The sequence below is a fragment of the Harpia harpyja genome, chromosome 4, assembly GCF_026419915.1.
Source record: "Harpia harpyja isolate bHarHar1 chromosome 4, bHarHar1 primary haplotype, whole genome shotgun sequence".
NCBI lineage: Eukaryota > Metazoa > Chordata > Aves > Accipitriformes > Accipitridae > Harpia > Harpia harpyja.
Window position 1 is genome coordinate 78,908,283 of NC_068943.1, and position 27,085 is coordinate 78,935,367.

Sequence of the window (27,085 nt, forward strand, 5' to 3'; positions counted from 1 at the left end):
ATGGGCCAGAATTAGTGAACTAGAAAAATGTTCTCTTTCCCTCCTTGACCTGTAAACCCTGCTGTTTTTCTCTTTTGACTAGACTTCCTACCTAGTCTATGCTTCAAATATTATGCTTAGATTTTCACAGTGAAAAGAAACAGTAGATGGAATAGTTACCATAGAGTAACTGTGAACAGTACCGAACAGGCAGATTTACTACTTCAGGGATTTTCTACAGCTGTACTAAAGGGCACTGTTATGAAGATAAACTGCCTAAAATGTGATAACATCCACTCATGCAATGAAGCCCTGATGCAGGTGTTCACCCAACAGGGTGGAGAAGAGAACTGCTAGCTACATGGCACTGCTGCTCTACTGCAGCTACAGGACAGCCTACAGGCACAGCCAGCAGTGTTACTACCTACTCAGTTTACCTTTCTGCCCTTTATTAGGATGCAAATTGCTGAGCATCCCAAAATCCTGGAGACTAGCGCTGGCTGAACATTTCCCAATGAACTGAAGTTTCATCAGAAGACATCCATTTGTTGGCTCCTAATATTTTCTCAGAAACATCTTAGGTTTGCTAAACTTTTGCTGGAGCCAAAATAGGAGCCCTTGGTAATCTGCCCTTTGACGCCAGGTATTAAATGTCCCTGGTAAATGTATAGATCTAGAAATCGATCAGGCGTCTTGGAGAGGTCTGCTACATCTGGAGCAAGGGACACTGCAGATGGAAACAAGGGATTTATCAGCCTTGGAACAAAGCACACTGGCTCAGACCAAAGGCCCATGGAGACCGGTATCTTCTCTGCAACAGCAGCCCGTAGCAGTTGCCCAAAAATGAAGAGGAGGACATGGCGTGAACACACTGATATTTCCTGAATATCCTCCCAGCACTGGGCTGGGGGTCAGGGAATTCCTGAGCCAGAAGTAGTCTTTACACACTCAGCAGCCACTTACAGTTTCTTATGCCATTAGTTTGTCCAGCCCCATTTGAACCCATATACACTATTAGCATCTGCTAGCAAGGAGTTCCACAGCTTAATTACACAGACCATAAAGCAGCTCATTTCATTGCTTTAAAGAAAGCTCTCACTAGTTTCATCCCATAGCCCCATGCTCTTGCATTAGGAGAGAAGGTGGCCAGCCTCTGCTTACCTTCTCCAAGTACCATGATTCTGTAGGTTTCTATCACATTTCCCTCAGCTGTCTCCTTTTCCATCTAAGAGCTCTTGATTATTTAGTTGTTCCTCATAGTGAAGCTCTGCCACATCTTTGATTACCCTAATTGCTCTTCTTTGTACTGTTCTCATTTCTGTACCATCCTTTTCTGAAATGCAGAAGGACTAGAGATAAACACAGTATTCAAGACACGGTTGCACCATATAATCCTACAATGTTATAAAGACACTCATTTTATTCTTTTTCTCCAATTCATAGCAGTCCGTTGTGTTTTACATAGATACTGAGCACTGTGCTAACATTTTCATGGAACTGTAATAACCCCAGCATTTATTCCCCCCCCCCCCCCCCCCCCGCGAGTGGCAATAGTCAACCCAGGGCCAATCATTGTGTATATAAAACTGGAATTATTTTTTCCCACATACATCAGTTTACATTTATCTGTACCGAATGTCATCTGTCATTTTATTGCAAGGTCCTGCCATTTCTTCACAATCAGCCCTTCTCTTTAACTGTGCTGAGTGACACAGTACCACTGAACTCATTGTTTCCCTGGTCTCTCCCTTTCCAGATTATTTATAAATAGCACAGGTCCCAGTAGTAACTTCCCTACACTGAGAAAGCTTACCATTTAATTCACTGCTTTTCCTCATTTTCCAAACACTTCTTCCTCAATGAGAGGATCCTCATATTGCTACTATGGCTACTGAGCTTTCTTAGGCGCCTCTGACACACATAACTTATGGGTCTCCCAGACTTCAGGCTATAATAATCAATCACTAAGTCCTAAAAACTGTCTGTGGCTCTTCTCTTATCCATACACTAACCCAAATAAGATTCTTCCACTGCAGAACTTCCACCAAACACACAATTTTAAACCATTACCCTCTCTAGGGACAACCTCTAGTCATACTGTGTCTGAAGCATTAAGAGCGATTTGCAAGATTTTCACATCATTTATCCCTGAGGGGGTAATTGCATTAGCTTCGTATCTTAAGTTCATGCTATTAAAGGAGGGGGGCGGGGGGGAAATCCTGCTAACTGCAGGAAAAAAAAAAAGAACAAATGGATCTTAGAATCAGTAGTGCATATAATGTCTCAGTTGTTCCCAAAATCTTGTTCCATCAGAGGTTTTTCCTCCTTTTTAGCCATCAACTAATCACCAGTTGAACTGGATTAGCATTAACTTCCAGCGTGGAAAGGAAAGCTGTTATCTGTACAGTTGGGATTTAATCTTGCCTGAAATTGGGATATTCTTATTCTTAACTGTTTGTATTACATAGCACCTGGGAGTCCTAACCACGCAACAAGATTTTACTGTGCTGTCTGCTGTAGAGCGCGAGAACCAGCTTTCCTGCTCTAAACTAGATCAAGAAGAATTCATCCCTTGTTCAGGATGAGGCTCTCCCCAGACTTCACACCGCCTGGACCTGAGCACGTGAAATCAGAGCAATACCGACAGCACGCAGGCTTGACCAGGGAAACTGTAAGATGGCATTGTGCATGGGGGAGACGCATCAGAGAGACAAGCTGCCTAAGAAACACTGCCTCTTGGGAAATAAACGCTCCTAGTCAATCCAGGGAGCATTTTCACTTGGAGAACTCAGCTACGTTACTGTAACATTTGCCATTCACCTAACGTGAAGTGTAGGAAACGCTGCAGATACCAATGCTATCATACCCTTTATTGAATTAAAACCCAGGGCGTTTCGATTGGTGGTAGCTAGCACACAGGATGCTCGTTAGGCAGTTCTTATAGACAAAATCAAAATGGAAATCTAACTCCCCCTTTCTATAATGGGCTTTTAGATAAACCAGGTATCTGAATCCAGCTGTGAATGATTCTAATAGCAGCAAATCAGAGAAATCCTTAAGTGCCTTTTTTATGTGACCAAACTGAATCTCAGCCTTGCGGGATTATAACAACATTCACCCACATATAAGGGGAAAGCTTTCATGTCACTTGGCTGCTCCAGTTTGTCTCTGATGGAGAAATTCTTGTAACCTGAGTACCAATGGTATCGGAAGGCCTTAAAAAGGCTGAAAGGGACATTACTGCTGGAGTACACTGTATTACTATGGCCATTTGCTAAGCATTTGCATTCACCACACTGCAGACACATATGTAACTGGAAAATACAAAAAAAATTAAATGGGCTAAGGATGCGTTTAGGGCTAGTAATAATAAAACATACAGTAAGAAAGTGAATCTGCATGTTTTTAAATTGGCTTCCTTCTGTGTGTGTACTGTATCTGTTGTGACCACCTGAGCAATCTGGATGGATAAAATCCATACCAAAATGTTTACCATCAAATCTTCTGTTTGGTTTGTTTTAATTGCTCACAGTGCCACTAAGTAAGCATGTTTTCCATAAACATTATGCAAACACCACAGTGTTGCACTGACATGGATTTTTGCTTGTGAGCAGGATGCAGGAAGGTACAGTTTGGTTTTGTACTGAAAAATCTCTTTTGCAGAAAATGCCAAGACAAACATTTTTAATAACAGTTTTCTTTGCAAAAATGAGATTATTTTGCCCTCAAGGTAGCTGAAGGGCAAATTTAAAGCCCTCAATCTTAATTGGATTTTGAGTATTCAAAATTGACCCACATACAGCTTCATCTATACAAAGGCATCCTCACTGCAGCTAATGGCAGCTCGGCACTATACGTATCCAGACTGTCAGGAGCAGCAGTCCGAGGCCTGTCAGCTCTGGCAGCTGTTCTCAAAAACCAGTGAATTGCTCTGAGCTGGCTTAAGCTGATCTATCACTGCAAGGGCTGCAGGAGCTTGAGGGCTGTGCACGCTCAGCATCCCACTGTCACTGTCACTGCAGGTGAACTGGTAGTGACAGTGGTACACCTTTTGTATTAAAAAAAAAAAAAAAAGTAATGATGCAGGAAAGGCTCAGATGTGGTGGAGAGGCACATATGAAAGGGACAAACTGCTACATTTTCCAGTAGAGAGACTGCATTCATTTTTACTATTTTTCTCTCAGGCAGTGAACTAGAGGGAGCATTGGTAAGTTGGTGAGTTGAGGTGACAGCAGTTAATTGATTTCCAAAATAGGTGTCTCTCTAAAATAACTAAGCATCCTTGCATGGACTTTAATGGGTGCTGGAGCATAAGAATTCTCTGACCTTGCCTTGTTGCCAAAATGGGGATGTCTATCCTTCCAAATCCCTCACAGAGAAATTGGATACCGGGTATCAGGGAGGCACAGAAGTCAGCTGCCTTAATGTGATATTAAGCATCTTAAATCACTGGTAATGTTGCCAGGAAAAGCAAGGAACTAACTGAGTTTTTTTATGACATCTGAGAACTGCAGCATGAACACACACCCTGGCACAACAGTTTAAACTAACATTCAGTTAAACGGCATGAACAAAATCTTTCCAGCACACCACTGAAGAAACAGATTTTGTTTCCAAAGGCTTATCAGTGGAATATTTAAGGAATTCACTTCATAAAATACTTGAAATGTATTTAACCATCACCTACACATGAAGTCTATTTACCTGATGACGACAGAGCTGGTACCTCCAAGGTGGTACGGATATTCTAAGTTCAAGCTGTCTTTAATTTGTTTATCACAATATTTTTCTCACAGAAAACTGTGTGGTTTCCACAAGGAAAATCCACAAGCCTATCCCTATTTTCTTACAGGAAAATAGAAAGTAAAATTGTAGTTCATGTACAACTTTATATAAATGACTTCATTTAAACTAACTTTTGCAATTCTTCAGTAAATATTTACACACATAAACAAGAAAATGTAAGATACAACAATAACTTTTGTATGGCTAAAGTGAAAATCAAAGATGAGAATCTCAAAAAATGGCTTCAAGTTAACAGTTCATAACTGAAAGCCCGAAAGGTAAAAAACTACCTTGAAGACTTCAGCACCTTGTGATAACTACAATTATTCCACAGTACAGCTAGAAAAGTAGAAAGACTTTGCCAAATATAATTAAATGAAAAAGGAAGGAAGACATTTCTGATGTTACTTTGGTAGCAGTCAGAAAAAGAAAGCAAAAGACTAGATGATAAGAAGCTAGGAGAAAAGACAAGTGACAAAAAGTCTAGGGAGATATAGATTGAAAGGCCAAAATGAATCCAAAAGAGACTAAACAACCAATGGATTTTTTTTCAAGCAGTATTGGCAGTCTTGCCCAACATACAAGCAGAAAGATGCTCCGTAAAGAACAAGTACAAAGAAAAAGAGATATTCAAGACATGCCTGCATTGTCTTAAAGAGATCAGGCCTAAAAGATGGAGATTTGGTGATAAAGATCTTTTGACAGTCTGATGTTGATTTAAAAGCTTCAGAGTGTCAGAAATTACAAAAGCGAGTAAATACAAACAGGGAAAATTGGTTAGAGAGCATTTGTTAAACAAGTGACAAATACTCCATTAGTCACCTTGTCATGCTTTTAAAAAGAATACGGAAAGTACAAAAGACACCAATGCAACCAAGGAAAGACCCAGAGCAGGCATTTCAGATTATAGTAGCATTGTCAGCCTCAATGTCTAGAAAAAACCTGTTTTATTCTCAACACCATGGAGTGGGGGGGGGGGGGGGGGGGCGGGTGGAAATAAAATTCAAGAGCAATTTCCTTCTGCAACCTGTCAAGAAGCGAGTAGCTTTCCGGACCAGACAGCACCAAGCAGATTTTAAACCATCGGTGTCAAATGGCTGTTCTCATTTTATAGAGCTAATGTGAAGTGACAAGCACCATTCATGAAAAATATTAGAGATTTCCAAAAAGCTTTTGATAGAAATTGTACTGTCAGAATTGTGCTGTCCCGTTGTTTGTAATCATAACTGGAATAAGACCAGAATGTATAATATTCCAGTTATTGTTAATACTGGTCATGACTGCAGTGAGCAACTGAGAACTTTCATGGACAAATGGTACATTTGGATGATTTTCAGTTCACTTCCCAAGCGGAAGAAACAGACCAGTTATTAGCAGGCACAGCAAAACATATTGGTCACTTTTTTGACACGGAAGACAAAAATCCATGGCTATTAATTATTCCAAACCAACCCCATATCAGATAGAGAAATATCGATAAATTTGTATCATTTTACCTTTTTAGGAAGTAGAATATATGATGATGATGATTAAACTCTCTTAACAAATCAAGCAATGAAAACTGAGGCAGGAAGTGGCTTTTATAAACTTGTAAAAGTTTAGGGCGAGGTATAAAAAAGAAGCATGTATAAAAATTGATATTAAATACAAATTTTTCAGTCATGTTATTAGGTCTATTCTCCTTGTCTAGAGCAGTGTCACAGAACTCCATAACAGCATTTGATAAAAGAGATCAACTCAATTAAAAACCTCACAGGAGAACTCCAGAATCCCTTGGACAGAAATACAGTGTCAGGTATCGTAGGCTGAGCACATGGACATAAAATATTAAAGCCTAACAAGGAGGAAGTGACAAATGACACTAGCACACGCTTTAAGAATGTTGCTGATATGACTCTAATATCAAGTGATAAAAAGGAGATCTAGATTAGTGACACAGAATGAGAGATGCATCTCCAGTTAATTGACATAAAGAGAAAATTATGGGACCATGACATTAAAGAAATTGTTTGGCCCCCTGACTGGCCCAAAGGCGCAGGAGTAGAAACAAGTCCCATCCAAAACTTTGAAACATCTCAAATGAGGATGTTGACATACAGGGCACCAGACAGCTCGGAGTTAGAATAAAGTAAGAGAATAATTTACCTTACCACTGAATATCGATCTACCCATGGTAGTGGATCTAGGCTTCACTTTAATGCTTCCAATTACTGAACATCAGATAGAGCAGTTTAGCCGAACATGGCTTCTTCAGCAACGTCTGCCTCTGAATGCCAAAAAGAAGAACTGCCAAAAAGAATAAAAAGGGGCTGCCACGGAAAGAGCCGTCTACTATTTCTCTATCGTAGTCAGAGGAATAGTCAGACGCTCCAGTCAAGTCTGGCACAGCATCACAGACTTGCTTAGGCGAGAGAAACAGAGCAAATTTTAGGATGATTCACTGGCACCAGGCAACTCAATGGAATTGTCATTAAAAAAACAGAGGCTCCAGAGCCAAGACAGTTTGCAGTTAAGGGCAGCAACATTTTTATTTGCAGAATCAATATGCAACGCATTATGACAGAAACTTACCTTGGACTCAGTGCACCCGTTCCCTCATACAAATGATGAAGCAAAACTACTCGCAGACAACCCAAGCAGGTAATGGAACAGATCAACTTTATAGAGAGATTCAGCAGTTTAAAGTAAGTATTAGACTGCTAAAGCACAATTTCGCGTGAGTAAGGTTATATAATCTACTAAATGCCAAAGCCAGCAATTACACAGGAGCGCTTACCCTCTTATTTTCTAAGGCATGACACAGATTATTTGGTCATATGCAAATAGCGTGCCTTTAGAGAGGGCAAAAAGATTTGCTGTGAAGCTGTGTTCTGCTCAAAGTACTGTAAGGGGTTAATATATTTTGGAGCTCTGGTTGTGACTGGGTGTGCTGTACATAGTCCCAGCCTATTTTGGAGAGGAGTTCTCCATTCATTCCAAGGAACAAATACAGTGAAGAATTTGGGCGGCACAAGCTACTCCACATCTCGCCAATGTTCTTCACCGATCCGTCCCAGCAGGTAGAGAACATCTGGAAGGGAACAGCCAGTATCAGACAGGTCTGGGAGCTGTCTGCGGGGAGTGCCAGCAGGCGCGCAGGCAGACACCATGGACTGTGCAAGGAGGAAGCTTGTCATATCCTATGAAAGGCAAATAGGTTGCAACATTTCCTAGATATTCGAGTTTGTTTTCCCAAAGGAACTTCTGTTAAGTACGCAGAATCTATTATAAACACAGTGCTAAGGCTTTTCCATAACTCTGATGTCAGGAGAAAGAAAAATGCGTAAACACTTGGAGAAATCAAGACACAAATACAGGCCAATGCAAACATCGTGTTTCCCATTGTCTACTTCTCCTACTGGCAACAGCAGTGACTTTTATTATATATTATTGTAAATCATGATATTAACAAATTAATGATTTGGGGAGTCATTTATTCCTGGTAAATACTTTTTTTTTTTTTTTTTTTTTTTAAGTTCTTGAATTTCTTGTGCAGTTATCCTTGATAGGGCTACATAAGAGGAAACTCTTCTGCTACAAAACATTTTAAAGATTTCTTTTTCTCTTGTTCTTCATCCAGAGAAACCCCAAACCACCTAAAAATTTTTATGAAAATCTAGACAGGCTTTCTCCAAAACAATCCACAATCTAACCAGCCACAAGCTCACTGGAGATCTGAGATGCCATAATTCAAATCCCAGCTCGGGCTAAGTCATACCAGGAACAAGTGGATCTCCTACAGCCTAGGTGAGTGCACTAATTACCAGCCTCTCTGCTATTCTCAGGTGAGCTGCTCTCAATTATTCTACTGCAGTAACCTCATCTTGTATAACTAATTACACATTCACAGGGCTAACAAGGCTGTATTTCTAAGCCCACTGGTTATGGGACTCATCTCAAGTTGTGAAAGATCCAGATTCAATTAGTATTTTAATTACTTACATAAAGCAGAACTGTTTTCACAAGAGAGACTGAAATTGTAACACCCCAAAAATTGCCTCAAGGTTAAGACATTCATATAGGACACAAGTGACAATTTCAAGCTCTCAGCCTGAACTACATTCATAGGACTTAAATATATGACATTGTGTGTGTGCTCTGCCAGAGTAGGTGCTCCCATCCGGATGCCAGAAACTTCCTCTGTTGAGAAGTGATAAATTTTGATGTTGAGAGACTGTCCTAGATGTAGCATATGCACACGTGTGTGTATATATGTATGAACAGTAACATTCCCCAAATTCTTTTTTAGCATAGAATAAAGAGTAAGAAAAATATTCTTTTAAACAGAAACAATAAAAACAACAAATATCCCAACAGAGTGCCTGATTATTGCAGGCACAAAGGCCTCATCTACAGTGGATATTTTGCAACTTAGATTATGTAGGCCATGAAGACCGTTCTTTCTATAAGATATTGGAAGAGGAGTCCTGAACTCCTATTCCTTCAGAACCTTGATTTCTCAATAAATATTTGGTGTGTGGAGATGTAAATTAATTTACCTAATATATATGCACATACGTATATAAAGTATGTGCATAAGTATTAAATATATGCACACTATATATGGTGTTCTCAACCTGTTAAAGTCTGTTACACTATATGGTTATTCACAGCTTATATGGCTCACTCCACATATAGTATATACAGATAGTTCAAGGTACCCTAGTCTTTCAGTCTATGACCAGCTTATGCATTATAGATGAAATAACTGAAACCAAACAACATTTAAGCCTGGAAAGTTTCAGAACATGAATCTGATTCAATTTGCTCTTAATATTTTGGAATGTTCCCTTAGGAAAATAAGAAAAAAACGTTTTGTTTCAAGAAGTTTGTACTTCAAAACACTGATATTCTTCTAAAGCATAATATTTCATTTTTAATGTCTTATATGAACATTTCTGATGGCTTGAATGTTCTGGGGACAAAAGCAATTATCAAAGCTTTGGAACTTCCCCAGAGGACAGGAGTTGCATTTGGCAACCACTTCAGTAATTTCTCAAAGGGGAATTACTCTGGACACCTTGTATTGATTTAATCAGTTGTGCGGAGCTCAACATTTTCAGCCCAAACCTTCTTTAAAAAAAATTGCCACTCAACAGCATGTATAGCTGCATCTGTTCCTAAGGAATCTATAAATGGAAGTGGCATTGGTACTCATGACTCATATACGTTGGCAGCGCTGTGTGGGCAATATCAGCACAGCATGTTCCCACCCCAAGACTGATCTACCTGGCTGGAACCTGTTTTCACTTTCACTTATCTCCTTCTCAATAAAATTAATATTCGCATCCTGCCTCTTAACAAAATAAAGACATGAAAGTAACAGGATTCAAATAACATGGATTTGATATTTACAGATTATCAACATCTTACCTTTACTGAAGCTCTGCAAACACAATAATAAAAAATGTTTCCCTGACTCAGAGTCCATGAAGTTTTATGAGTTATCTGGTGTGGTCATGACTTTGCCGGATCTGATAGCCATAATACTCATTCAGAAACTACTTCTCTGATCCTTTCAACAGCTCAAAGCTTTGCCCATTCCTCTAATGTTTTTTTCAAATACTATTTTAATAAATAAAAATTATATATTGTAGAATTTTATGTCCTCCTTTTTAATTTAGTGTCTGGTTCTCCACTTCACTCTCCCTTTTCTAAGAACACATCAAGCAAGCAACTTCATGAAGTTTTCCTGTTCTTTATTCAGTGGCAAGTAATCCTGGACAAGTAAGACTCACATTACAGAATTCCTCAGAAAGGAAGATATCTGTTTTGAATTGCTTTTTCCTGGCATGCATTTTTTTATTGTTTGTCTGAGTAGTTCCTCATTCTGCAGCTGGAGCTATAGGTGTCCATATTTATCCCAGAGCAAGAAAAAGAAACAACCAACATTATTTGGGTTCCTGCAATATTGAAACTGTGGTAAGCAGTTCTCAGAGTTTTATCGGGTCCCTCCTTTCTCCCAAGTCCCCTCAGCAGTCACAGGGTAATTCCCATTCCTGCCTCTGCTCCTTTGTTGTCACAGATTCACTGTCATCTGCAATCAAACTGGTTCTGCTCATTTCCCCAGTGCTCACTCCTACGTCCCTGTGAAGGATCACAAGGCAAACAGCTTTACTTGAGCATCGGCAGAACCTTTGCAGAAGACTGTTCAGGGAAGGGAGTTGTGAAGACCTCTGCAAGAAAACCCTCAAATACAGTCTGCCAATTAAAACATCTACTCTGTAGCACACTGATGTAGACAAGTGGGTGAGTACAGAGGAGGGCTTGAGACCGATTTTTGAACAAAATGAGCAGACGCTACCCATCCTGAAGAGCTTGGATGAGGGTGGGTGATGAACAGGGACTCCATGCTACGTCCATTTTTTTTTTGGCAAAAGAATTGCAACATGCTCAAAAAAAAGCAACGTAATCTAGTCAAAATTTGCTAGATTAAAGATCAATTGATAAGACAAGACCAAAATATGAGCAATAAATCAGTATTTTCTATAGAATAGGAAAAGCCTAACGTGAACAGGGAAAAGAACATAAACCCACACTGTGCTATTGAAGACTGCTGAGATGCGATATCAAAACAGGAGACAAAAATATCTTCCTTGCAGAAGGGATTTTGGCTAAGCACAGTTCCTGGCCTGGAGCCTCTTTTGCTGACAATTTTGTACTCTCCCTTTTCTGAGTGGAAGAAATCCAGGAGATCACAGGGGTAACTTTGGTGCTAACTAAGAAAATAGGTGTGGGAATCTTCCCCACCTTCCATGCTATTGCATTGAGTTTCTTCTTTTCTTTCCTCTCCACTGCAATCTCAGTCACTGAATTAACTGGAACGCAGGTAATTTGCAATGATTTAAAAACAACCACCCTTCCAGCCCTGGAAAATCCTTATCCAGATATCCACAAATGAGTTGTTAACACAGTCAAATTCCACTAGGAATACAGATCATGACAAAGAAAGGAAGAAAGAAAAAACCCTAAAGAAATGGAAATAAGTACAAGAAAAATCACCTTTCAGCAGTCACAGGAAATTGAAAAAGAGATGGGCTGTGGTTTAATTGATGAGATAGAGCTCTCAGGCATATCGGTCTCTGGAGAAATAAGAGACATCCTACTGAACGAAGTTCCAACTGTTCCAGAAAAGCGAGTTGATATTCATTTCCAACTCTGAAGACCCAGGCCCATCTTCAACCTCAGAGGAGCAAAACTGGTGAAACTGAAGTTCACTGTGAGCAAAAGACAGCACCAAATCTAGTAGGCTGCTCGCTCTGTCCACTTCTACAGAGCCATGATGTGTGCTGGAAGGAGGCTTTTGTTGTCAGGGTAAGCAGTTGAGACAGGTAAGCTGGCTAGAGACAGGCTAAACGGTATATTCAGAACACCCTGGGTCTGAAGGACTGCCAAAGTTTGTTGATCCTGCTGCTTAATACTTCCCCAGCCTTTCCAGCTATCCTGTATCCTCTTGTACTAAGAGCTGCTAAATGATGCTCTTCCATATTCCTTTCTGTGTTCTCATCAAATCCACAGAAAGGCTGCATGAAGAAACAATTAATAAATATTTGTGCCAAAAAGGAAGAATGACCATTAACTAGTACTTTCTTTAAATAGAGGAAAACCAGGTTATGGGTAGGAACCAGATTTTCAAGGTGTTTGAAATGCCTTGCCTTTTCATCAATGATTTGCAAACACGGCCTGCTCCATGCGGACTGACAGCAAAAATTTGCCTTTGCTCTCATACACACTCTGGCTTCCAAGGACAACTTACCTCATGTTTTTTGTTTTACTGAAGCCTTTTAGTAAGAGGCTGAATAGGAGCAGATGGGGTGAGGGGAAGAGGAAAGGAAGGCAAGAAATATCTTTTAGCCCCAGACTAAACTGCGATAAAAATTTCCATCTACAGGATAACAATATTTGCCTCAAGAAAGCAGTTTATTCAGCTGCTCAGGAAAGAGGCTCAAATACTTTCTGATAATGCATTTTCCTAATGATGTCAGTGAGTCAGAAGCAGCACATGCCATAGAGCCACTGAACACTTGAAGATACTCTGTTGGGGGTGGTGGTCTAATTTTTAGCATTTCTCTACTACTGGCAAGCAAAAATACCTAGGAAGGAGGCCTCCTCCAGCTCTACAGATTAGTCTGAGGAAAACCAGGCTGTTTGTATGGACAGGACTCTAGCCTATGTCTCAGAAAGCCCAAGTTCAACTCGCGGCTCTGCCACAGACTCCTTTGTAAACCATCAGGAAATCACTCGGGCATGCTTATGTAGGCTAATTCCAACAGCTTACACCCTTCTCCCCACAGACCCTAACAAAATAAACCACTACAAGTCTTTGTAAATCAGGAGAAAATGATCTGCAGTCCTAACGATTTCCCCAACAAGGGCTTGGCTGGGACACCGCTGTAAACAGCCCCTGTTCTTGTGGGGAGAACTGAAGCCTTTATGCTTGAGCTCTGCTGTGCAAATGCCTTTGACAGTAACACCTCCAGCAACATCTAGAAGTATTCTGGGACACAGGACAACACTAAGATACCTTATTCAGTACCAGCCCTCTTGCATTTCTTGGGAGGGATTTGTCAGAGTTGAAGTGATGAGCTCACAGACCAAGAGGTATCTGCTTAGACCCTTTACCATGTTCATCTTGTCAGCATAAAAGACTAGGAAAGTTAAAGGTTTTGATGTAGTTTCTAGGATTAGTTTAGCTTTTGTGGATATTACATGTTTAATTTAGCCAACAGAATCAATAGATTTTTGTTATCCCTGCTCTTCAAAGCTGAAAAAGCATAAAAGGCAGCACTGCAACAGGTCTGATGTAATTTGAGACAAAATACAACAGATACGCAAACAGCATAGCACAACCATGCAATCAACTTATGTCCCATCTTCAAGTTAAAAGCTTAGTCCAGCACAGCATGCAACACTGATCACTCACCAGACTCATATGGTACACTACTGAAGAGGGCCTGAAAGTGTCTCTTCTTCGCTGTGTATTACATAAGTTGACATATATGATTCATGAGTCATCTCTGCCATACCCCCACATTGTTAAACTTTTTTTTTTCTTAAATACAATTCCTATGTTAGTCTAACTTCTTTCTCAGACAAAATATACAGATAAAATTGTTAGGGAAGAAAATGCTGAATGAAATATGGTGTATGTTAAAAGTATCAACAAGCAGGTCTGCTGCTGTTATAAGGCAGGGCTACAGCATTGTTTAATATGAAGAATGATGCTTCCTTTACGTAACCTATTTTCAGCCACTTTTAAATTTAGCAAATGCTGCCATGGGAAGTTTCTCTCCAAACAGTCACTTTCCTGCCACAGGACTTTTGTAGGGAAGTTTCAGGTTAAAACAGTTCAGCTCATTTATGATTTTTTTTTCCAGAATACTTTCATTTTCATACCTGTGCCATAGTTTCCCCATCTTCAAGCTGCAAAACAGCCCCATTTATCTCATAATGATTTTTTTGCTAAAGCACCCCAGATTCTAACAATGCACAGCATATAAAAGCGCCTGAAGGAAATGAACAATGTGGTCTTCAGAGCAGGTAACAGTAATATGTAGTAAGTTCAACCCTTCACCCATGTGTTGAAAGAGGATGAAAGAAAAGTCAGCGTACGCTAATTAACTGAACACTCTCAAGCCTGTTGAATGAATGAGGCACTTCCAAAAAAAGTCTTTATGTGACTGTTTAATTAAATGCACCATCAGACTACAGTCACAAGTATTCAAAAATCACAAGTTTGTCTTTTAATGCTAACCTGTTGAATGTTTTGGCTTAGAACAATAAAATCACTTCCTTCTGGTGTCTTTTTGTAATTCAAATGGAATTTGACAATATTTTAAATTGTGTTTTATTATTTCTGAGTTCATTTGAAGTTAATCTGACTCTGCAGTTCAAAAGCAGGGGCAGAATATCTTCAGCCTTCTAAGAACAATTTGCTGGGACCATTTTGTTCTGGGGGCAGTTTTCCCTCCTACTATTTTTGTAAAGTGAATTCTTCCAGAATAGGTCGAAGGCCATGACTCTCACCTGGAATGTGGGAGAAGCCAGGTTCTTGCTTGATGCTTGCTCTGCATCAAGGGCTTCTCCATCCAAGTGCTTTTGATGAACATTTCTGTACGTCTCTGCCCCTTTCCAGCATAGGTCAAAACAAAATGTTAAAACCTGCCTGCATACGTGAGCAGAACACTTGTTTTCTGGTGAGAGCCGCTGCAAGACCCTGTCTCTGCCTGCATTCCCAGAGTACTGCCAGGTGCCCTAACATAGATGCGGCTACAGCATGCACAAGCTCTCTTTACACATTGCAAATTACATCTGCCTCAGGGCAGACCTACTCAAGGATTCAGTAGCCTTGTTCTCACTAAGTCTCTCAATGTTGCTTTATCCCTTTATCATTTAATTAAATCACCAATAATTGAATTTTGTAGATTAAGCTGGACAAAAATTACTATGAAAGGCCAAAGTTAAAAGATACTGAAGACGTATTTCACAAACTGGGAGTCTGGCAATTAAAGTCTACCAATTCTTCCTTACTACAGCAGAGTTCTGTGAAGGAATACGCTACAAATGGCTTTTGGCTGCCTGCCGAAGCCTCAGTCATTCTGACGTGTACAGCAAGACAACTGCTGACTCAGTGTCAATATAACATATCCATGATCTTCCAAGTCACTCTTAAACAGCTAGGTTATTGGCCAGACAGTTCATTTTACCTAATAAAAGTAAAATGGAAAAGAAAAAACATATAGGGTAAGTAAGTTCAGGTCAACAGAAGCCCTTCAAGAGAAGTGTTCAGTGGGGAAGCTACTCAGTGGGATGAAAACTCTCATCTGCCTTTTTTTCCTGTACTCTTCTCAAAGCCAGACAAGAACCTTCTCCCTGACATGAGGGACTGACTGAACATTCACAAAAAACTGGCATTATGCAGATGCACTGCACTGGCTGTAACTCAGGTGGGGTACAGAAATTCTGCCTGTCTCTATGGTTGGGCACCTGAAATGACATTGAGACATTATATGAGCTTCCCTTACCACAGCTGCTGTACACTTCACAGGAATCAGCTTCAAGATGCTGGGAACACAATTAACTGGTTAACCTCTCACCAATTCATACACTTAAAAGGAACAAAACATACTAAGATATTGCAAAAATAATCTATAGAAAGTATTTTTACTGTATATCTTTAATTGAGGATCCTCTTAGTTCATATCTGCATTAGCAGCCACCACTTTGAGATAATGATTTAAAGTTCCCAGATCTTAAAATCCAGAAAAAAAATCCATCTTTGTTTTGACAAGATACACTGATCACTCAAAAGGTTGTAAGGACACTTGCCTGATTCCTAAGGATTCTGCATAGCTTAATTATGCCTTTTGAAGCTCTTTGTGCCTTCAGAGAAATCACGTAAGCATAATTATCATTAGGACAAATACCACTATACAAAGCAATAGAACAAAAAGCAGAAGACAAGACAAAACCAACACACTTAAAAGCCAGATTATATTACAACCCGGCTTCAATTTATAGGAAAATATAAATACGTGTGACATGTCAGATCTGTGGGAATTTTTTTTACACTGTGCTAGAAAGATTAAAACAAACTAAAATTTAGGAACCAATTTAATCCTGAGTGTGAGTCTACCAACTTCAATGGAGTTGCATCAGGGTGAGATTTGGCTCAGAACATTAACTGAAGCATTCAAAGGTTGAGATTGCTCAGAAATTTAAAATACATTTTAACATAATTCAAAGTGAATAAATTTGAAAGTCTTACTTTGTAAGACTTCCTGGGGAGTAGGGAAAATGGGAATGGGTTTCATTCTGATCCCTCTGAAATAATTTTATTCTACATTAAGTTTTACTGATGTAAACACCGCTATTTCTTGTCTCTCCTCATGCAAGCAAGATCAGAATCAGGCTCCGTGGTTATTGTCATCTGGTCTGAGACCCCCCTAATCAGTCACCTATTGCTCTCTGAAAAAATTGAAATCAATGCAGTAAAACGCTACTGGCATGCTAATTTGTGAACTGAAACAGACTGCAATGAGAATCCTGAACTGAAACAAACGATAGCTAATGAGGCATTGTTATCCACATTTTATGTGGCTTTGCTTCATCAAATACTTGCATACTCAGGACAGATGTTTATTCAGGACTTAGAAAAACTTCACTTCCTTCAGCTATCCAAGCTGAGAAACAGTTGAGTATGTTTTCTCAATATAAGATGCACCGAGTTACACTTCTGTCCTGGTTTCAGCTGGGATAGAGTTAATTTTCTTTCTAGCAGCTGATATAGTGTTATATCTTGGATTCAGTATGAGAAGAACGTTGATAACACACTGATGTTTTCAGTTGTTGCTAAGTAGTGTTTATACCAAGTCAAGGATTTTTCAGCTTTCCATGCCCAGCCAGCAAGAAGGCTGGAGGGGCACAAGAAGTTTTGAGGGGACACAGCCAGGACAGCTGACCCAAACTGGCCAAAGGGATATTCCATACCATGTGATGTCGTGCCTCGTATATAAACTGGGGGGAGTTGACCTGGGGGTGGATCGCTGCTCGGGAACTAACTGGGCATCGGTCAGCGAGTGGTGAGCAACTGCACTGTGCATCACTTGTTTTGTATATTCCAATCCTTTTATTATTAATATTATTATTATTATTATTGTCATTTTAGTATTACTATTATCATTATTTTTATGCTGGCTGGGGTTAAACCATGACAACTACAGTTTGTACAATCACATTAATTAAATCAGCCAGAATGTTGTGAAAGTCCTCACTTAAACCCACAAGATATATCTATTTCCATACTTTTCAATATTCATTGGCAGTGCAGTATACTGGTTAATGGCCATAATCAGAAAAACAGTATAAAAATTAAAAATCCCAGTATTTTCCCATAGATATTGTCGTGGTTTAACCCCAGCCAGCAACTAAACACCACGCAGCCGCTCACTCACATAGCACTGTACCAGCTACTAGGAAGACAGTTAACTCTATCCCAGCTGAAACCAGGACAGATATCTTTGCAATATGACAACTGCATATGGTAAAATAATCTGTGACTGAATTCCTCCAAGATACAATAGGAGATGTAAGATTAATAAATCTTTGAAGACAGCTATAGTCCTTCTCTTCTTTATAGCAAAAATCATTGTATTTCAAGCATTTTTCCGGAAAAGCACTTCAGTCAGCTACCTAACTCTTATTCATGGCAATCACAACTGACTTGCACAGTCCTCAGCACTGATTTTTCAGCTGACTGTAGCTACCTCATTTTCTCTCCTGCATACCAGAGAGGTGATGTAAATATATTCACTCAGTCTTGTCAGGTAAGGACTCCTTTATCAGCCCTCGGAAGGGTGCACAGATTGAAAGGAGCCTGAACTCTCAGAAATGAAAATATTATTTCACAAACACTTCCTCTTTTGTGGGAAAATGGAGTCCACCCACTTGTCCTGGTAAACAGGAATTTTTCAGGATACCCTCCTGCAGCCAAATAGGTTCATTCAGTGATTTCTAATTTAAGCTACCATTTTAATAAACTATTTATTTTGGAAAGTGAGAGACATGACACCAGCCCCTCCATCCCAACAGAACTGCAGGTAAGGATTTATCGGGCAGGGAGACCTCCTTTCCCATTAGCACTGCACGGCACACGCACAGCGGGCTAAAGAGCCAAGACGGCAGCTATTCATCCAGACTGCTTCTCCTTGTCACCATCCACACCCAGCTGATTCCAGCATCTAGCCCTGGCACTCAGCGATTATTAGATATTATACCTTGTAAAAGCACCTCAAAGGCAAGAGAAACAGAAGTGTCAATGATACAAATAGAAGTATACTGAAGGAAAAAAGTTATTCCCCTGAAGGAAATAAAAACCTTTAGGGGGTGGGGAAAAAAAAAATAGTTTTTGTAAAGCCTGTCTAAAGGCACACTGTCAGGACTTAGAGGAAAATGATGAATGGAAGAAACCACATAGTTAAGCTGCAGTTTGTTTCCTAGAGTGAAGATCTGTCTTCCCTGTTGCTTGTTTGTAAAAGAAACAAATAGCATGACCTATAGTGCTTTTCTTGGGAGATAACTGCATAAGTTTATAGGCACCGTTGTTACAGAAGTGTCAATGTTTATTTTCACATTTTCTTAACTTAATTTCATTTGCATTTTCCTTCCTTGGAAAACTTGGGCTGCACCTCCTATCTTTCCCACATGCTAGAAAGGAGCCTGACAGGTGCCTCACATTTTAAGGCACACAAACATTACCTCTATAGGTAGTTATTAAGGGGGGTTAATTTAAGGGGTTCTAACTAAGAATTAATAAAAGCTTGAAAAAAAAAAAAATCAGATTGTTCTAGAACTAGGAGGAAAACCACTGCCTAGAATAATGCCTATAAACACATATGGTTAATGCATCAATACTTTTATTAATAATAAAGCACTGAATAACTTCATTTACAGCATTCAAAGGTTAATATATCATGACTCGATTTATAAATAAGTTGAGACATCAGGCCATAGCTAATGTTGGGAGCAGGTAGGAAAACTGAAATGGTGTTCAGAGTAGATTATTCTACTAATTTCAGTGTCTCTCAGACTTCAGAATATTTAATGGGCATAATCAATGAAAGAAAAAGCTTATTATTTTCTTGGTAAAGAGGATTCATTAGGTAAAAGAGAAGATACCAAAGACAAGGATTTTGTGTGTAGGTGTTTTATTTCCCTGTAGTCCTCATGAATCTACAGTAAGCCTGAAGAGAGTCTGAACTTCTCTGTTCCTGAGATGTATGTGTGATCCTGAACGCAGAACTGATCACCCTGAAAGTTTTCTAGCACAAGTAGTTTGCCTGTGATTCTTCAAAGTGTTTTGAACTTTTAAGACAAAGTTGTAGTAGAAATTAGCACAATATACTATTGTAACAGATGCTCGAGAAGCACCTCAAGTCATGCTGATAAGCTAACTAAATCCATCTAAATAGAAACATCCCATAGTTCCTGCAAAGAGCCTGTTAGATTTGTTCCTGTCTGTGTTGCACAGTTGGCTATACACCCAAATTTCATCCAATGGTAAAACTGTTCCACTTCATATGCACGATTTAACCACAATATTGTGAGATCTTTTGATAAGTCTTTGACAAGCACGTTTTAAACCCTGTAACATTAAAAAACTTTGTACCTTGCAAGCAGGGAAAAGGGGAGAGATTCTCTGCATCTTCCTCCTGAATGATTTCTAACCAGTTACAGACAGGTATCTTTAGCCTGCAAAGCACTTCCTTTTCTCAGCAAGCACAGTTCTCTGCTCAGGGAGGACACTGTAATTTACTTCTTGAGGACTGGATCAGCAAAAGGACCTTAGTGACACAGCTAGCTATGAAATGCTGACCACCTCCCCCCGCACCTAACCCATTCATTTCAGTCCGAAACAGGGGAAGGAATGCTCCTACTCATCCAGTCATTACTAAAAGAAAAGAGAAAAAAAAAAAAAGCCAATGAAAGATATCCTTGTTCTTTTCCTGCAATTCAGCATATGATATCGGTCAAGCTACCTATACTCCTCCTAGCTATGCTGTCTTTTAGAAGGTGAAACAGTGTAATTTTCCAAATCTAGACAAACAGACAGGTAGTAGTACAGTGTAACTGCATTTCTCACTGTGGCCTCCAAATATCACAGGAGTGCACTGATGCTTAAATACATTTATACACGTAAACCATTCGAAAATTCTTGGGTGACAAGAGCCAGGAAAGTGCCAAGAAGAGCTACTATAAAAAGGCAATAGGAACATACTGCAAGAATCCACTTCCCTCAGTGAATAACTGCCTTTATTTATATACACAGGGATAAATCCAAACTCAATGCGCAAAAAAAGTCAGGCTCTGGTCTTATGAACTTGTAAGTGATCAGACCGATAGGAACGGGCAGAGCAGCTGCAGGCTTGCTCTGTTCCTTGCGCTCAAATCTCTCCGTGGCTTGTTCCAGTACTTGGCACGTGCCGTGCGTGGTACCAGCTTGCAAGGAGGTGTCTCAGGGTGACCCTTCCTAGAGACATGAGAGGCAATACCCAACGCAGAGGATAATCTTGGCATGATGAAAGGGAAAAAGTGACAGCCAGAACAAAAAGGGAACTGGGCCAAAGTCTAGACATCTGAATCACCCATTTGGGCGTCAGTTCCCCAGCACAAGCCACAGGCAACGGCACACAGCTCACGCAGGGAGGCTGGCTACAGGCAGGCAAGGCTCACTACAAATTCTTACAAATCTTAAAAAAACCAAAACAAAACAGAAAACCAACAAACCCCCACACACAACCTCTTACAAAATTTTTGTTAGAAGGAGAATATGATACAGGAAGTAATTTACTTCTTTTAGTACAAGCACTCAGTTACCTGGGTACTCTAGCCTTTGCTGTTGGACAAAACTAATGAAGCAACTTCTGCTCTAAGTCACGCAAGCCTAAGTCTGGAATAAATCAACGGCTTTCAGTGGGGTTATGATTTACACTAGTGTGAATGAAAAAAAAATCTAACATTTTGTTAAGACAAAGATTAAGATCTCTGAACCAATATGGATCTCTGCACCGGTGCCAAGTCCCAAATTTCTGATTTTTTTCATGTGTTTAAATTGAGTATCTGCAAAGCTTTTTGCGCTGCTTGGTCAAAACTGTGCCTGAAGTAGAAGTGACAGGAATTCTACATGTTGTCAAGCTCCAAACTCTTCCAAATCCTCACTCTTTGTTATGCAACAGTAGATTTATCTCAAATATTCTTAAGGAAAGAAAGAAGCAAAAGAGGCTACACAAATATCACCCAACTGCCCCCAATATGCCTGGAAAAGACCCAGCTCTGCTCAGCAACAGAAATGCCACCAAGAGCCGTGACTCTGAAAGATTTTATAAACTGCCCAGCACTACAGGAGGACTGAACCCCGATGTTCTCTACCCCTCTGAACTTGATAGAAATAGAACAACTCTACCCTGTCTCTCTAGTCCTGGCAGGATATATTACATTTGCTGAGGACTCTCTCTCCCCACCACAGCAGGAGGAAAGGCATTAGCTCAGGCTTTGCAAAGCCTGGATTCAATTCCCTCCCAGTCACGAACTCCCTGTGCAACACTGAGAAACCACCATTTGCCTGTGCCTCACTGGTCTGTAAAACTAGGGTAACATCCCATCCTTATCGCAAAAGGGTGTATAACTGCCTAAATAACAGGGGATGGGAGCATCTAAAATAATACAAATGTGTATAGCCTAATTTTGTGATTATCACAGCCATTTTATGAAGTCATTTTCTGTGCTTACTACAGACAAAATATTTTTTGAAATGTTTGGAGGGGAAGAGGAAAACACTTTAACATGACAGGCAGAAAGTTTGATTTTAGCTGAAGCTATTCCCTTAAGCCTTCATGAATTTATTCTTTTGATAAATTGGAAACATATCACAGGTAAAGCTAGAAACTTTACAGTGAATGGTCTTTTTTTTTTTTCTACCTCAAAATCACATCTAAAGTGCCTTCCTCAAAACTACAAAAATGGCAAGCTCAGGTACATGTTTTTTTGCCAGTGAGCTGCTTATTGCGAGGACTATGAAAGAGGTGGCGTCAAAATTAAGCTTATTAAAATCTTAACTTGGGTCAGAGTTATGACTTGCTCCATAAATTACCAAATTAAAAATGCATGCAAATATGTCTTATTAGAGAACTGTAAATAATTTTTAATGGCTCAGAAGAGCTACAGGGAGCATTGCTCTACACATCTCCAGTTCAGTGCTATTACTCATGCAACACGAAGTACTAAATACTCTGTACAATTCTTATTTTGGCAATGGTTTTGAACAGCATATTCTATCCAAAGTCTGCTGTGTAATGAGGGGGGTAGATAAATAGCAGCTGTTGTGTAAATCATCCAAAAGAAAGAAATTGCCAAGCTGCTGAAACTTCGGCCAGCTCAGCAGCAACAGGTAGCACTAGCAGCCCCTCTGCATTTAGGTTTTGCTGAAACGGGGCAGGCGGGGAAGTGCCCCTGCACACACACCTTCACATGTTCTCCGAGACGCCAGCAAGAGCCACACAGACCATAGCAGCTCATTAGCTTTTTCCTTCTTTTAAAAGGGCACATTTAAAAAAAAAAGTGTAGACATTTGAATTAGTTCCGTCATTCTTTGCTTTATCATTTTTCTTTTAATTTTCCAGCTAGAAAGTTTGTCTCTTTCAGACCTGGTGAAGGAGTGTTTTCTAAAGGCTGCAATGCCCTGCAATGGGAGATCCCGTTATTTCTGGGGACAGATTTTGAAAAACAGGTGCTCTTTACCAACAGTGGGTGCACAGAAACACTTTATCAAGAAAACACCAAGCTGTGTTTGCCAGCGACAACTTCAAAAGGGCTATATAGTACTTGAGTTTGCAGGTTCTGGCCCAGTCTTGGGACAAAGATCAGGTGGCCTTCCCCCCCCTTCCTTCTTTTTCTTTTTCCTTCTTAAACAAAACCAAAACAAAACACTGCTCTAGGCCAGCAATAGCTCTCTGTCCTTTTCCCTCACCAGACTTGTGTGTGGGGATTATACATTTGAAAGACTTAAGCCAGAATAGGGCGAGAGATTTATTTCCCGTTCAATCTCTGATTCCTGCAGATCTTTGACTGTAAATAACACCTTCCTGTTTCTCTGGTAGACTACCCCATCTCTCAGTAGGGAATAAGCATACTTCATAAATCACTCCAGTACAGTATAAAATGGTTATCATCCTTCAAAGCCCACGCCCTGCAAAGTGGACGCTGCCGTTATACCTCTGTGGGATCACGGCCCAGGTCTCTAACCTATTGTCTGCTAGAGGCCACCAGAGCTCCTAGTTCCTTACACAACTTAAGCCTGCTCCAAAAAATCTCTTGACTGTAATTAACACAGGTGCTAGATCGCTGGTTAACTCCCCCAGCTCAAGATTGTTCCTCCCACAGTCGTCTTTCTCCGTGCTTGTTTGGTGCCTAACACAACGCCTCCACAGCTCTGACTGAAGCCTCTGGATATTGCCACAGCACAAACACATTTTGGTAGGTTAATTTATTCCATTTTAGTGATTGCAACATGATATTTGTTTCCCTGGAACATGTTCTTTCCCCAGGAAACACCTACTGTAGATTTTGTTGCAGAGGCAGGGAGCAAGAAACTTGTCATCTTGTTGTTAATGTAAAGGGCAAATACAAAAAATATTAGCTTTTAGAGAAATATTATCCTTTTATTTGATGATACATAAACACTCACATCCTAGACCAAATCCTGTATATCAAGCACTGTGAACAGATAGCAAGAACCATTGTCTTGTGGTAGATACTCCTCAATCTGTATTTTAAAGTGTTTGCAACCTAGACAGATTAGAAAAATGAAAGCCTTAAATGAACTGCAGTGACAGAAAATCCTACCCAGCAGTTGTACTTGCCCAAGTACCTTCCTATGCAGTTACACACATGATCACTTCCACATATTTTCCACTTACATGGCCATGGAAACTCTACCACTGCTACCCATGGACTGGAGTCAAATTCAGTTGTGATTTATTTAAAAATAAAACCTTTAAGGATGAATGTTTTGCTAGCAGCATTAGCACTTACTGTCACTGTTGAAACCAACAATTCAGATCTTTTATACAAAGAATGGGACACATAAGAAAAATAAGGTAGCATATAAACTACAGTTACTTTGCTGTGAAATAGTGTCAGGTACACCGCAGTGTCTAGAAACCGTTACAAACGTACGTGCTACAGCCACTGCTTCTCAGCAACATTCATCAGTGGCAACCCAAGACAGTCTTCACGTAGAAATGATATGTTATCAGGCATCATAAACTTTTCCCCTAAAATTTGTTAGACAACTCTGAAAACCATGACACGTGTAACTCTGCCAAATTATAGGGGCAATTAGCAAGCCTGTTCTGTGTAGGGGGAACTGAAAAAGTCCATTTACAGATGTGTATCTTATATTGCTACAACGTTTTTGCTGTAACTCCTATTCAACACAGCTTTAATTAAACAAGTTCCCCACCACACACCGGCTCTGCCCCGGCAATACCCCCTCGTCCCTCCTTAGCTCCTTCTGGTGCCTCCTGAGCACCGGCCGGCTCAGCCCTGATTCAAGGGGACAGGCGACTGCTGCAAGCACATGTACAGCCTTTGCCCCTCTGCCAGAGCCCCCGGTTTGGGTGCCACCCCCCCAGAAACATTTCCTTACCTTGACCTGAAGAAAGCTTTCTTCACAAAATGTTTGTGTGAAAAGTTTTGGTTCTGAGGAATCAATATTTTCACTGAAACCAACCAAAATAGACACATTCCCCCCCACACACCCCCCAAGCACAAGAAGTTGGAAATTTGATAACAAACTCCACTAAAAACTGTTATTCTAAAACTCAATAATAAATGTCAACTGTGCTACAAGCACAGTGAGTCATGCCTTTTTTATCAACATTTAACAATTTTATTTAGGTTTTTTTGTTGGGAATAATTGTTTACATTTTTAATCATTACTTCATAGTTCATTCTTCAAGAATTAAAGAATCCATGCAGAACAGCTCAATAATGTTCAAAGTCCAAATAAAGGAAAAGAATTGTTTCTAATCTGTTATTGTCAAAAATAAACACATACAGGAGCCATTCTCATAGGATTTCAAAGACCTGTAAAACCATTGTCTATAACATCTCGATACCCTTCTGAAGCAGATATGCATGTGCTCATAAACAAGCTGAAGCCTTAAGACAAACAACCCAAATCCATATGTAAAATCAGTATTATTCTTCAAACCAAAGTCCTGACCCCTGTTTCCCTACTGTGCCCTACTGCCCTACTGAACATCATCTGCCCACGATGAAGGGCTTTCAGGCTTGAAACAAGCAGAATACATTTGATTAGGTATTTAAATAAAAGCTGGGAGCTGATCAGTTTAGGATTAAATGTTAAAGAAAAACCTTTCAAGGTGCTTAATAATTGCTAGATCAAAAAAAATAGACTCAGGTCACTACAAATACACCTCAGTCAGGAAACAAGAAGCTCCAGGTCTTCTGGGGTGGAGTTTAGGAGAAAATTTAGAGAATGGGCAGCACAAAAATCAAATGGATAAAGGGTACTACGGATGGCAGATTACATGAAGAATAGTCACCACTGCATAGAAAAAATGGTGTGACTCAGAAGAAGATTTAAATGGAAAATTCAGAAACTCATATTCTTGCTCCTGCCACTGCTCTGCAGTAGGAATTTTACCTCTGCAAACAGGGCTGATCCAGGTCTGGTGTCCACATTTCTAGAATAATGTGGAAAAAAATCAGAGAAGTTGCAGAAAGTATGAAACAACAGCTAGAGAACACCCTAAGAGATATATTCTTTCCCTTTTTGATAAACTCAATAGAATGAGCTCTTTAAGGAGGTGTCACGACTATAGGACGTATTAGATCCTCCAATGTACTTTTACCTGAGCTGAGGATACATCGAGGAACAACAGCAGAAGCCAGAGCCCACCACTTTCATCTTTCCACTAAGTCAAAAAAAGTTCTGAGCAAGAGTTACTAGACACAGGAACAAACAGCTAAGAGATGTGAGGAACGCAGCTGTCCCCTGAAGTCTTCCAGTGAAGCCTCACTGCATTCTGGCCACTCTCTTTTAAGTACAAATTGCAGGCTCTGTGCAGGATAACCCAGGGATAACCAGAGAGCCAGCAGGATACACAGCACAGGAGTTCATTCCAGGCTTATACTCTGTGATTACGCGAAGTAGGAAGAAGCAGAATAACTTAAAGAAAAGGGCCAATTATCAGAATATGCTAAATCACAGGAAGTATAATTTGGGATAATTTGCTGAGAGACTGTGACCAGTGTCAATTGTGGAATTCGATAGAGTTACGTGGTTTTTCTGCTCTTTATTGGTGACATACTTGCTGCTCCTGGAACTTTATGTGGTTTTCAGAGACATTCAGTGGTCAAACAATATACTGCAACTCAATGTTTTTTACAAAACCGAAAACGTAACAACCTCAGATACCTCTTGGCACAGTGAAAGCTATGAAGTTTAAACATGACATAAATAAAGGACTAATACGACATTCTGTCTCTGTTTTCTAATGTGAGATTTTGTTTAGCAATACACTGATGTTAGAAAAAAAATATTTTAGGAGAACAAATATCATTTCTCCCACAAATAAAGATACACATTTGTTCAACTGTTGCAAAATAAGCATTTGTTATCAATAGCTTTGGAAACAATGTAGACTGCCAGCAGTATCTGGAAACCCCGGTTGTGGACCAGTATTCTGTTGTGCCAAAG

The 27,085-nt window shown here is 39.9% G+C and overlaps 1 protein-coding gene across 2 annotated transcripts in view; it reads right to left on the reverse strand.

Moving 5' to 3' along the window:
* The window catches only part of RPS6KA2 (ribosomal protein S6 kinase A2), a 326,295-nt gene that overhangs the window by 223,096 nt on the left and 76,114 nt on the right, over nucleotides 1-27,085 (reverse strand). The gene's annotated exons all lie outside the window — the stretch shown is intronic.